This window comes from Micropterus salmoides, unplaced genomic scaffold (assembly GCF_014851395.1).
Source record: "Micropterus salmoides isolate LMB-PRFRI ecotype aquatic unplaced genomic scaffold, ASM1485139v1 Ms_hic_scaffold_3, whole genome shotgun sequence".
NCBI classification, from domain to species: domain Eukaryota; kingdom Metazoa; phylum Chordata; class Actinopteri; order Centrarchiformes; family Centrarchidae; genus Micropterus; species Micropterus salmoides.
In genome coordinates this window covers 32,214,467-32,228,001 of record NW_024042261.1, presented here as the reverse complement: position 1 = coordinate 32,228,001, position 13,535 = coordinate 32,214,467, and the positions used below count along the sequence as shown (strand labels likewise).

General features: G+C 39.2%; 1 non-coding gene across 1 annotated transcript; it reads left to right on the top strand.

The window, feature by feature from the left end:
• The first annotated feature begins 3,718 nt into the window (after nt 1-3,718).
• On the top strand, nt 3,719-3,791 carry trnak-uuu. The gene has a single exon. It is a non-coding gene; the product is annotated as a tRNA-Lys (tRNA).
• The last annotated feature ends 9,744 nt before the right edge of the window (nt 3,792-13,535 follow it).

Below are 13,535 nucleotides of genomic sequence, written 5' to 3'. Positions count from 1 at the left end.
ATTCTCTGTTTGAATGTGATACTGGTATTCATTTATATTCATAACATTTGAAAATCATATTGTGAGATAATGCTGTGCAGACTTGTGAAACCAATTTGCATGAAAACTGCATGACACTGAAAAGATAATGTAACACTGACAAAAATAAATTCTGACTTGACAGTCACTGTGATGATCACAGAATTTAAGCAATTTCTAACACTTCGCTAATATATTTTCATATCACAAAGCAATGAATGGAGAACACAGGCTGACAGGAACAACAGGAAAAAATACATCCACGCCACAAACACAAAATTAAAGAAAACTCACAGATAGTACAACTTTTCATCACAAATGTCTTTTCATTGCAAACATTTGAAGTGAAATGAATTAGTTGTCCAGGGGGAGTTTGTTTAACAGAGCTTGTACATCACCAAACATTACCATTAAATTTCAATTGGCTGACCTCCTGTTGGGATCGCTCTACATGTGATACATGTATACATGTGCCACAAAAATGTTCATGTACATGTAGGTGAAACCACGGCCCTTTAAAGAGAACTCTGGGTGAAACCATATACAGTCTATGGGTGAAACGTGCTGCGGGGTCTACTTCTTGAAGTGTCACTTCCTGTTGCCAGTAGGTGGCACTATGACCATGGGCCTTTCTCAATACCAAGTTTGCCAAGTAAGGATTATTCAGTTATTAGTGGTAGGTCAAGTGTTCAGTGTGTTTTTTCATAAAGCATGTACAGTTTGGTACAGATTTGATCATGTACACAGAAGTTACAACTTCCTGTGTCATGGCGAAGCCTGGAACTTCGCCGCCATTAAACAAAACCTAAACTTCACCACATAGCATCATCACTGTCTTAAGGCTTTTCTGATCTGGATGGCACATCTGCCACAGAAATTTAGTAGGCTACCACCATAGACTGTTTAAAAAGGCTACTCCTTGTGTTGCGGGAGCTGCTCTCCAGGGGGCACTAGCGAGTCATTTTGCCACACCCATGCATGAGACCTTTTCATGTGGGAAGCGATTGACACACCTAGTCATCAGCTTGTCAATGCTGATGGGCGGTTATTAATGTATGAGGAATTCCTCTCTGAATTCAGTTTATCACTTACGCCAAAGGAATATGCAGTGGTTTTTGATGCTGTGCTAGCTATTGAATAAGAATCAGAATCAGCTTTACCATGATGTGCTTACTTACAATAAAATAATAATACAATAATAAGATCACAGACACACTATAGTATAGTGAACAAATATATAAACTATAAACAAAAACATATAGACCGATTGAGACAATAGTGCAGTGAGCAGAGCGCAAAGGATGCAGGAGTAAAATTATTATCATGTAAATGTTGGAGGTGGATGAGATCTTCAGGTACACAGACACATACATGCATACATGTACTCATTTACACAGTGTGATGGAGCATATAGTGCAAAGGATGGTGGAATAAATAAGAGAAGGAAAAAGATGTCATTTTCTGTAGCCATCAGTTGGTATTATTATGTGGAAAATTCGATATCCACAAGAAAAAATGGACTGACTCCAAACCACACTGGACACTTTGTCCAAGAACTGCATCAGTCTAGCACCACAATTAAAAACATTAAGAACAAGAAGGCAATTAAGACTAATTACGTATTTGACAAATTTCTTTTGGACAGTTAATATATTATTTTGAATCCAATTAACTTTTTAAAATTTTATTTTTAGGGCCCCAGCACGAATTGTGCGAAGGGACTACTTATTTTTTCTTTCTTTCTTTTTTCTGCAAAGTAACCTTAATTTTGGGGGCCTAAACATATTTGAAAACTCACTAAACTTTGCACAAAAATTCAGGAGTGTCAAAATTCTTTGTATTTTATGGGTTTTGCGCATGGGCGTGGCAAAATGGCTCGCTAGCGCCCCCTACAGAGCAGCCCCTGGACAAAATTTCACCCATGTGGATGAAATTTCTGTGGTACGTGTATCATGTCCAGACGCACAAAGAAGCCTCTTGGAGCCATTGCCTAAACCAAACAGGAAGTCAGCTATTTTGGCGATTTACACACTTTAACAAACTCCTAGGAATTTAGTCCGACCGAAATGATTTGCCAAAAAACTGGAAGTAACTGTAACGTTCTACATGCTCACATCTGCACCAAATTTGGAATACATTAAAAGAGTTGCGCCCTGAAAACACCCATATGCCAATATTCACTCAAAGTCATTGCGCCACCTGCTGGCAACAGGAAATGACACATTTTATGCTGTAATGTACTGTTTCGAGCAGGTTGGACATATGAACTTCAAAACTGTCCTAGGAAACCCTTAACACATTGATGAGGCCATGTCGTAAAACTTGTTAATTTTCGGTTAACGGCTTGGCAGTGGCGTGGCGGCGAAGTGCCATGTTTCGCCATGATACAGCGAGTTCTGCTAACTTTACTGTACATGCTCAGATCTGTACGAAATTTTACACGTTTAATAAGACTCCTGCCTTGAAAACATGTACATGCCAACATTCACCCATAGTCATAGTGCCACGTGCTGGCAACAGGAAATTAGTTTTAACAAAGCAACCCCCATGGCACGTTTCACCTACATGTATTAAATTTCTGTGGCACATGTATCATGTCCAGACGTACCAAAAAGCCTCTTGGAGTGATACCCTAAACCCCACAGGAAGTCGGCCATTTTGAATTTTAAGGTCATTTTTGGATGATTTACACACTTACTTACGCACTCCTCCTAGGGATTTAGTCCGATCGACTTCAAATTTCTGCTGTGCGTTCTAAAGGCATTGACGATGAAAAGTTGTGCTATCTGTGAGTTTTTTGTCAATGGCCGTGTCCATGGCGTGTTGTCCAAAATTGATGATTTGCCGTGAAACAAGAAGTTGTTATAACTTAAGTGTGCATGCTGAGATCTGCACCAAACTGTCCATGTAGGATGAGAGTCCCGCCCCTTAGTGTACGCTCCAGTCTGTACCAAACTTTACATGGTCGATAACAGTCCTGTCCTGAAGACATCTACATGAAAATATTCACTCAACCTCATAGCGCCACCCACTGGTAACAGGAAGTAAGCCGTTTCTGACAAAACCTGGCCGCCTCACACCTTGACGCGGTACACGTGCGAAGGCACGCCCAACGCTGCTTGCAGCTTTAATTATTTATGTATTTTCTCTTTTGTACATGTAGCCTACCCCTGATTGTTTTGTGTTGTAAATATCCAAGAAAAATTAGACACATCTAGTAATTAATTTTTAATGAGAGGCGAGCGGGTAGAGATGCACGAGCAATCTGCAAGGCGACAAGTAGGCACAGCGCGTCATTGGGCGGAGACTGATCTTGGCTGTGTGAGTTTCCTTAACAATTATTGCGACATAAATAGCTCATTTAGTTTGTACTATTGACTCTTTCAATAATTTGTAGAAGATAGCCTGTAGGTCTGTTGACATGTTGTGCCATGATTTCTACCCATAGAGCGGTGTTTACTCGCGGTGCGCCTGTCTGTTAATGGGTCTGTTCCTTTTTATATACAGTCTGTGGTCTTAAAAGGCCTTAAAATCTTCAATAGCGTCTTCGCATGTTTCATGCGCGGGCACTAATTATAAAAGTAAGAGTTTGGACAGATGAGTGGGTCTAGAGGTGTATTCTCACTAGCAGACACCTTGAGAAAGTGACAAAGAGGCAACAACGTCAGTACTTCTAGGTAACCCATATATTGTGAGAAGAGCCCGGATAGCTCAGTCGGTAGAGCATCAGACTTTTAATCTGAGGGTCCAGGGTTCAAGTCCCTGTTCGGGCGGTCGAAATTTTGAATACATTTAAGCGGTGCTGACTGGGCTTTGTCTCAACGTGAAGGTGTAACGTCGTTCCACCCTGTCACAAGCAAAGTTGATGCAGTGACAGAATGTTCTGTAGAAAACCTGTGTGTGGAACAAAACAAAAGGCTGATTTGTACCCTGACACTAAAATCCGCAATTTCCACCATAAAGTAGGCTAAATGAAACCAAAACCGTTGTATTGAATGTTGAACATTTTGCAGAAATGAAAATGTGTGAATGCAGAACCATAGACCGAAATACTGAGGATGTGAGTCCTTGTTAACGTAAGGAGAAAGTTTGTCACAGTCACCAAAAGCAATCTGTGAAAATGTACTTTGTTTAATTTACATGAATTCATTTATTCATAATATAATTTTGGTGGAAACATTATCAGTCCAGTTAATATACATAATTTTAATCGAATTAATCAATTAATACATGCTTATAAACAGTCAAAGTTGAGTTTAAAAAGCATTAGAATCAGCCTCCAAAGCCTATGTAATATATGAGTGATTGTATGATCCTCCTAATGTGATTAAAACTCCCATTCCCAGGAACAGTACAGAGGACATGACCTGGGTGTCTTCACTAACTATGTTTGAATGTGATTCTGGTGTTCATTCATATCCATAACATGAAAATCATATTATAAAATAATGCTGCCTGTGCAGATTTATCAAACCAATTTGCATGTAAACTGCATCACAGTGCAAAGATAATGTAACAGTGATAAAAAAAAAATATTGAGACTTGACATTTGCTGCAATACACAATTTAAGCAATTTCCAAGAGTCTGCTATTATATTCATATAATATCGCACAACAATGAATTCAGAACACTGTTTGATTGGAATAAATATATATATGTGTGTGTGTGTTTGTGTGTGTTTTGTAAGTGTGTTTTGTAGTTAAGGAGCTAAATTTAAAAGCACACTGGTCCTTTAATGTTCGATAGAATGACCCTAACATATTGTGCAGCATAAACCAAGTGCTTCTTCATGGCAGTAACAATTGCATAGTGGGTCCAAATGTCTATTTGCCTCATTACCTCCTTTTTTTCTCTCTGGCAGTGCACTGGTTGCCTACCTATCAGCACAGGAAAATAAAGGCAATAATGAGGTAAATATTGGGCATTGGGCAACAGTTTGCCTACAGCTCCTGGATTATGCTGCACAAGCTGTTTGGGGAAACGTAACGTACAAACCTCAGTTGAGCTTCTACCGCAAATGGCTGATGACTGTATTTTCATAATGTTTGGTTGAACTATTCCTTAGACAAGATGAGCTCTTCACTTTGCATAATAGAATTTAATATCAATGTAGAGGTAAATCAGACAGTGGGCCCACTCCAACCTCCAGCTGGTGTTTTTCATAAGGTAAGACAAATAAGAAGAAATGCTAAACTAAAACATTAAAAATATATACATTTTGTTAATGAAAACACTTTCATACAAAGCTTCAGCTTGATTTACCTACTCCAATATGTAAGGACCAGTAAACCCTCGGTGAAATTAAACAAGACTGTGTTTGGCTGTTAATTTGAATCTGATTGAACCTTCACAAGTAGCTAATGATTAATTACTGGTTATTAAAGATGGCTACCAAAGGACCAAGCTTTGCAAGTGTGTGTTTGTGTGAGAGAGAGCTTTTACCCCAAGTTTCAGTTTCATTTTTGAGGTGATAGACCTGAGATGAAGATCATGTTTCTACAAGAACGGGCATTGCTGTAGGTGTTTGTGGTGTTAAGAGAGCATTTAAATGCAGAATCACAACACATGAGTCAGACACTGTGACACCTCTCTTCTAGTTTGTGCTGCTTCAAAAATGACAGATGACGGACATGAAGCAGCTGTGGGCCAATAGAAATTAAAAGTGAATGACATTAAGAGCCTCTAGTGTAGAGTTTTCTCAGTCCTGGGGTTTGTTTGTTTATCAAGCAGGCAAGCAAGGAGCAGGGCCTGCTTGATAAACAAACCAGGTCATTAGAGATTTCCAAGACTTATTTATTGATTTTGAATTAAGCCAGATTAAATGATTTATCAGTTCTCTATAATACATTCATGACTTCATTCATGTTCTTGAAAGAGACTACAAAAGTATGCTTTATTCACATGGCAGCTTGATAACTCTCAAACTCTTGGGGCCATAACGTTTGGGATCAAAGAACGGGGTCAAGGGCCAAAAAGGAGAAACTCTGCACGACTGACTTTTTGTGATGTCAAAATGTTTTCACAGAAAGTTTCCCTTGTCACAAAATCACACTTTTATGTTTTAATAATGTTATGCTTGAGGTTAACAGTGAATTACATCTCTTCTAACATAAAAAATCATCTTGATGTCTTGAGGATGTTCTTTCTGAGCGAAATGTACATTACATTAAAAGCCATCAAATGGTGCTTCATGGGCATGGTTGGAAGTCCACTGCCTGAGAAAGTGAATACTTAAATCCAGCAGAGACCCATTGAAAACCACAGAAATATATAATAAGTAGTTAAATATAAAAACTGATATGTAGGTCTACGAGATACTGTTTCATTATACTGTTACAATATCTCATTTGTCAGATGTACTGTATAAGACAAATTAGTAATTATTAGAGTGTAACATCTTAAATTGTATGGCCTGTAAGAAAATAGATTATGAAAAGAGAAATTTATGAAGAGCAAGGTTTGTGTTCAGACTTATGCCACAGATATTATAAACACAGGAAACATTAAAGATGTAGCCTGATTCCAAACCACTGGATCACTTCCCATATCTTAAGATTGTTCATTGAGAATGAATAAATTAACTGAAACAAAATGGCAATTCAATCTGATTATCAGGCTATTAAAGATGGACATCAAATAAACTGTAATATTTTGTGTCGTATCAGTGAAGCTGCTTTGTGGACGGTGAAGGTCACTTTGTGGGATGATCCAAAGTTTATCCAAACTTTAAGATCCATTTAAGCATCATATAATAGAGGTTTTATCACTGTTCTTAACCTGAGAGCATGTTTCCATCCCCATGTATATATATTGGATACTGTCACCTTGTCCCTCTTTTTCAGTTCATTGTCTTCAGGGGTTTTTCTGTATATCCTTCACAGGCTTGGCAGATGGATCAGGCTGCACTTACACTTACAGTTTACTAATATAGAGGAAAAAATGCCAGATTGATCATGTAGGCTACTAACAAATATATGACGTCACCGTCCTGGGTGTTAGCGAGCGAGAGCTTCTGCAGCAGTTTCAGAGAGCTTAACAGCACATAATAGACCTCCAGGAAATGGAAAAAGACTTAACAATGTGATTACCAAATAATGTCCTAGTCAGCTTGAATCCTAGCTGGAATGCACCAGTAAGTCTGCTGGACCTGTGTGTGGTTGGATATTTGACTGCTCTTCAAGAAGGATTGTTTTAAGGATGATTAGGTGAAACATAATATGTACTGGTTCTCTAAAAGTTTACAAAATATGCATATGATGAAGAAGAACAAGCCTAATTTCATCCATTCAGCCTAATAACATCCTCAACAAAAATCAACATCTAAATGCAAGACATAAATTTTTGACAGTGTGTAAAGTGAGTTAAAACAGTCCTTACATGACTTTATGAAACAATTAATTACTTCCTAGCTTGGCTAAGGATAATAAGAAAAAAAATATTTTTACTATTCTTCTGAAGAGCTGCATTATGCAATTTTGGCCACTTGAAGGCAGAAGAACACCAAAACAAGCGGACAGACACACTGCCTTGGCATTACCATATAAAGATGTAATGGGCATCAACCCACTGCAGTCATGTTTCTGGTCACATGATGATTGTAAACACAATATTCACAATTCTTTTAGCTCTTCCCTTACAACAATTCCAAATGATAAACTACTATGCTGGTATTGCATATGCCACAATCCCATTAGTGTTTTCTGTATTCATGTGATGTTTTCCAGGGGTAATAGAACCTGTGCTACACTCCTGTGGTAGAAGGATTTTATTCTGCAAGTAAAAAAAGACTTATTTAGTGGAGGTTAATCTTAATAAGTCACTAAATATAGAATTTCTTAATATCAATGTCAACTTGATGAAAACAGCTATTTAAAGATAGGTCTATAGTTACTAAGGATTAAGGGATCAAGGCTGTATTCGAAAATAGGAGCTAAACTACTATTTGCCTGAAACTGATTGAAAACTATCGGGCAGAGAGGTGTTTACTGATAAAACGTTGGGACTAACTCCCGGAAAAGCTCAGCTGGAACTACCATTTGGGAACAGTTGATGCACTTCATATTACTAGCACCTATTTAATTAAAAACATGACATTAAAATTGGTTTAAAACTATTTTTAAAACAGCATTAAAACAGCAGCAGATCTGGAATCCATTGCTCACAAACTGTTGGTGAAGGAGAAAAGAATCAGCATGTTATCCCTGGGAGGCTTCTGTACTGCAGAGGGTTGATAGCAGAGTTGATTAGACTGAACGGTAGCTCTGTGTTGTGACAATTTTTAGATAGGACTTCAGAGAATGCTGCTCTGGTGTCTTCTCTGCATGTAACTCATATTACAGTAGTTATTCCTTAGGGTCGTGAAATACTAGCTCTCTGTTGGTTGTCTGTTATGTTCGATCTCAATAGGGTTTATGTTCCCGGAGTGAAGAGAAGACTACAAATTTTTATTTTTAAAATTTTATTTTAAACAGTGTAATAGAACTCCATTCAGGGACTCCATTCAGCATTGAATGGAAATGGTGCCGTCTCTGCATGCTTTGAGAAGCTCTCAGTGTTTTTTTTCTGTGCCCAGAGGTACGATTTCAGTTCTCTGGAAATTTGTGAGGCGGCACATTTGGTCTTTAGGCGCTATAAGGATGCTGTAGCCCCGTCTTACCCAGGCTTGGAAATAATACCACTGCCTGAGTTTGAACTTTAACTGAAGTAGCTTGAAAGGTGACAGCCTGCATCCTACAGCTTTTCATTGATGCTAACTGCACACAAGGAAAACATCTGTGGGAGGATAGCAAAGCTTTTTCACTCCTGATTCTTTTCTCCCACCGCTCAGTGCCACTCTTCTCGTAGCAGGAAATAACTTGGAGATTATGGAATGAAGTGGTACAGAGGAGAAGTAAGGGAACGTGGAGGTATTTTGGGATTTGGATGTTCTCTATCATGAAAATGTAACCATTGTTATTGATGGAGTGGTCCAGACTACTATAGCAGCAGGATAACTTCATTACAGATGTTTGAGATGGAAGGTTGAATTTGCTTTTGAGAGAACATAGGAAACCGCTACTGAGACATCTGTGTGTCCAGGTAGGCAACATGCTTAAAACTTGAGGGCAAGAGTCTTCTTTCCTGTGTGATTTTAAATAAATAGATAAATAACAAAAAGGGATAGGGAGTGAGGAGCTCTCATCCTGCATGCAGATGACTGACAATTCTGTGCTACATCCTCAATTTTTTGTCTGATGTTTGATAATCAAATTTTACCTTTCAGGTCCAGAGACACCATATTAAATCCACAAATTATTCTGGTTGATTACACACCTTTCTCACTTTGTTTAGTGTATGTAAATTACACCTTTATTATTGGCCTTTTCCTTAGAAAACAATTTGATCACAGTAGGAAAAGCACAGGTGTAAATAATAAAATGTATGATGACTGAATTCCATTTGGTTTCACTGTCCTGGTATTGTGCATGCTGGCTCACTATCACTCTTTTATGACTTACTGGGACCTATTGTGACAAATCAAAATGTCTGCTGTAAAAAGGCCTTTTCTAGAGTCCAGTGACCTCATGTAATTCCCAGCATAGCTGTGCCTACTTTGAACCTGAGCAGAGGAATATTCATCCACAATTGGAAACACCTCTGTGGCTGTGCATGGTCTTTAAAGGGTAAACAGCAGCACTATTTATATTGAGGAGACTCTGGCATTTTTCCTTACTGAATATGCCCTCAAAAGATGGGGATTATCTTTTCTGAGTGCTAATTTAGAAGCCCTGCTAAAGGCAGCCTCTCTGTATCCTGTAGGTGTACCAGTGAACCCAGAGTTGTAATTGGTATATTACCTTCTGTGAGCTTTGAGTAACAGCCTTTGATCCTCTTTGCTGATGCAGTTTGTCTGGTGTATGTTATCATGAATTCTCTTTTTTTCTCTGTCCATATGGATATGATAATTGCCAGATCTCCGAAAGCAGACATACAGTGGGTACGGAAAGTATTCAGACCCCTTTAAATTTTTCACTCTTTGTTTCATTGCAGCCATTTTCCAAAAATCAAAAAAGTTCATTTTATTTCTCAGTAATGTACACTCAGCACCCCATCTTGACAGAAAAAAACAGAAATGTAGAAATTTTTGCAAATGTATTAAAAAAGAAAAACTGAAATATCACATGGTCATAAGTATTCAGACCCTTTGCTCAGTATTTAGTAGAAGCACCCTTTTGATCTAATACAGCCATGAGTCGTTTTGGGAAAGATGCAACAAGTTTTTCACATCTGGATTTGGGTATCCTCTGCCATTCCTCCTTGCAGATCCTCTCCAGTTCTGTCAGGTTGGATGGTAAACGTTGGTGGACAGCCATTTTCAGGTCTCTCCAGAGATGCTCAATTGGGTTTAAGTCAGGGCTCTGGCTGGGCCATTCAAGAACAGCCACGGAGTTGTTGTGAAGCCACTCCTTCGTTATTTTAGCGGTGTGCTTAGGGTCATTGTCTTGTTGGAAGGTAAACCTTCGGCCCAGTCTGAGGTCCAGAGCGCTCTGGAAAAGGTTTTCGTCCAGGATATCCCTGTACTTGGCCGCATTCATCTTTCCCTCGATTGCAACCAGTCGTCCTGTCCCTGCAGCTGAAAAACACCCCCACAGCATGATGCTGCCACCACCATGCTTCACTGTTGAGACTGTATTGGACAGGTGATGAGCAGTGCCTGGTGTTCTCCACACATACCGCTTAGAATTAAGGCCAAAAAGTTCTATCTTGGTCTCATCAGACCAGAGGATCTTATTTATCACCATCTTGGAGTCCTTCAGGTGTTTTTTAGCAAACTCCATGCGGGCTTTCATGTGTCTTGCACTGAGGAGAGGCTTCCGTCGGGCCACTCTGCCATAAAGCCCCGACTGGTGGATTGCTGCAGTGATGGTTGACTTACTACAACTTTCTCCCATCTCCCGACTGCATCTCTGGAGCTCAGCCACAGTGACCTTTGGGTTCTTCTTTACCTCTCTCACCAAGGCTCTTCTCCCCCGATAGCTCAGTTTGGCCGGATGGCCAGCTCTAGGAAGGGTTCTGGTCGTCCCAAACGTCTTCCATTTGAGGATTATGGAGGCCACTGTGCTCTTAGGAACCTTAAGTGCAGCAGAAATTGTTTTGTAACCTTGGCCAGATCTGTGCCTTGCCACAATTCTGTCTCTGAGCTCTTCAGGCAGTTCCTTTGACCTCATGATTCTCATTTGCTCTGCCATGCACTGTGAGCTGTAAGGTCTTATATAGACAGGTGTGTGGCTTTCCTAATCAAGTCCAATCAGTATAATCAAACACAGCTGGACTCAAATGAAGGTGTAGAACCATCTCAAGGATGATCAGAAGAAATAGAAAAACAGCACCTGAGTTAAATATGAGTGTCACGGCAAAGGGTCTGAATACTTATGACCATGTGATATTTCAGTTTTTCTTTTTTAATAAATTTGCAAAAAATTCTACATTTCTGTTTTTTTCTGTCAAGATGGGGTGCTGAGTGTACATTACTGAGAAATAAAATGAACTTTTTTTGATTTTTGGAAAATGGCTGCAATGAAACAAAGAGTGAAAAATTTAAAGGGGTCTGAATACTTTCCGTACCCACTGTATACAGCTAATTGGAAGCTCCTATAAATTGTGCAGTGGAGACTTGTAAAGCACAGTAGGAAACAAAGAACAGAATATGTGGATTGGGGTTTTATTCAAAATCAATTAGATGGCGTGACTTCAAAGATTTTGGCCTAAATGACTCCACTGTCTGGGCACACTGATTATTTGTGTTCTAGTTGCATTCTTAGTAATTGTGTTGCAGATACTTTAGTATCTAAGATTCACCTATTACACAACAAAACAGCCGCTGCTGAGGGGTTACATGGTTGATAGACCAGTATTTTGCTATACAGGTTCTATATGATTGCAGTCATGGCTCACTATCTTGCTATCCTGCAGCAATATCAATTATGCAATATCTTTATATAGATTGGTTTTATGGTAGCGCAAAACCTTTTTTAAGCTGAGTTGACCTTAAGGGCAGTAATTTTCTTGCTAAGATACTGTCAGGGAAAATAGATAATTAGAAAGAAATAATTGATGTGGAATTATCAAACTAGCTGACATTTTTTAAGTTTAATTAGGAAATAAAAAAGAATATTTTTATGTGGGCTACTTTTTGGATCTAGTCCAAGCACTCTTGCTAACTTGCTAACTTAAGCCTGATTGTAGTTATACTTAAATGGCTCTGAGCTCTGAGCTAATCCAGTTAGCAATCCTGTTGGTCTTTCCAAATCTTTTTTGAAACAGATATATATTTTGTTATTTTGACTTTGTATTTCAAGTTTTGGCTAATTTGTTTCTTGGCTCCACCCATTAATGTGTTACACCCAAAATGTATCTCTTTTGTATTGAACCCTCAAACCCTATAGGTTTCTGCCTCTTCCCCAATACACTGGAGGTGGGAATAAATCAGTGTGTGGTCCTCACAGTATTAAAAATTATACTTAAAAGCGCGCACAGCTCACAGAAGTTTTAGTCATCTTAAATTCACATCAGTTACAGCAGTTGTCGGGAGCAACTATACCTCCCAGTAACCACACATTTTGCATGTTTTAAGACAATCAACCGCCTATGAGTAACAAGACCTCAGATTGCATGGTACAACTTGTCATTCTGAACTACGGGTACTGCTATAAAGGAGGGAATGCTCCAACTTGACCCCAATGTGTCAGCCTCTGCTGATGAGGCATCTGGTTGACACCCTGTAACAATCGCTGGTGATATCAATCAGCACAGCAGATCAGAGAGAGAGCAGAATGCAGAAGAGCCATGCTAACATATTAAAGAGCAAGTACTGAGAGATTTCTCAAGTGAGGATGGGGGGTAGGGGCATTATCTGGGGGATGCTGAGCATTGTGAGAAAATGGGCATGCTAATGAGGGCCAAATACATCGTGAACAGCTGCATCACAAATGAGCTGACTTTGTACACTTGGGCTTGGATGAATCTCTGAAGTGTTGTTTGTTAATCAAAGGAGGAAAAATGGAGAGGAACAAATGACCAAAAATAGTAACTGAAAAGCCGAGTGCAGCTCATGCCTCTGATGACACACATACAGCTGTGGTAATCACTGTGAAAAGGTTACAATTATTATTCTTCACACTATGAAGGTAGGTTGAGGAACTATGATATGTACATTGACATTAAGCTGATGGATGCACAGCTACTCAATGTCCCAGGGTATGATTGCATCTATGGCTTTGTCTGGAAGAAGTAACCTGATCAAACGGCAAATAATCTGACTAGAGGCCACAGGATTTACCTCATCAATAATAGGAAAAAGTTAAATTCACAGCACTGCCCATCCTTATTCTCCTTACTGATTGGGGAAAAAGGACGCCCACATGTAGTGAACACTACTAAGATCAAAAGGTCATGGGAAAAGCTTTTGAGGAATGTGAGTGGAGGCCTGTTCAGTTTACCACAGGGCTATTCTGTGGCTGAAATAACACTTTAAATC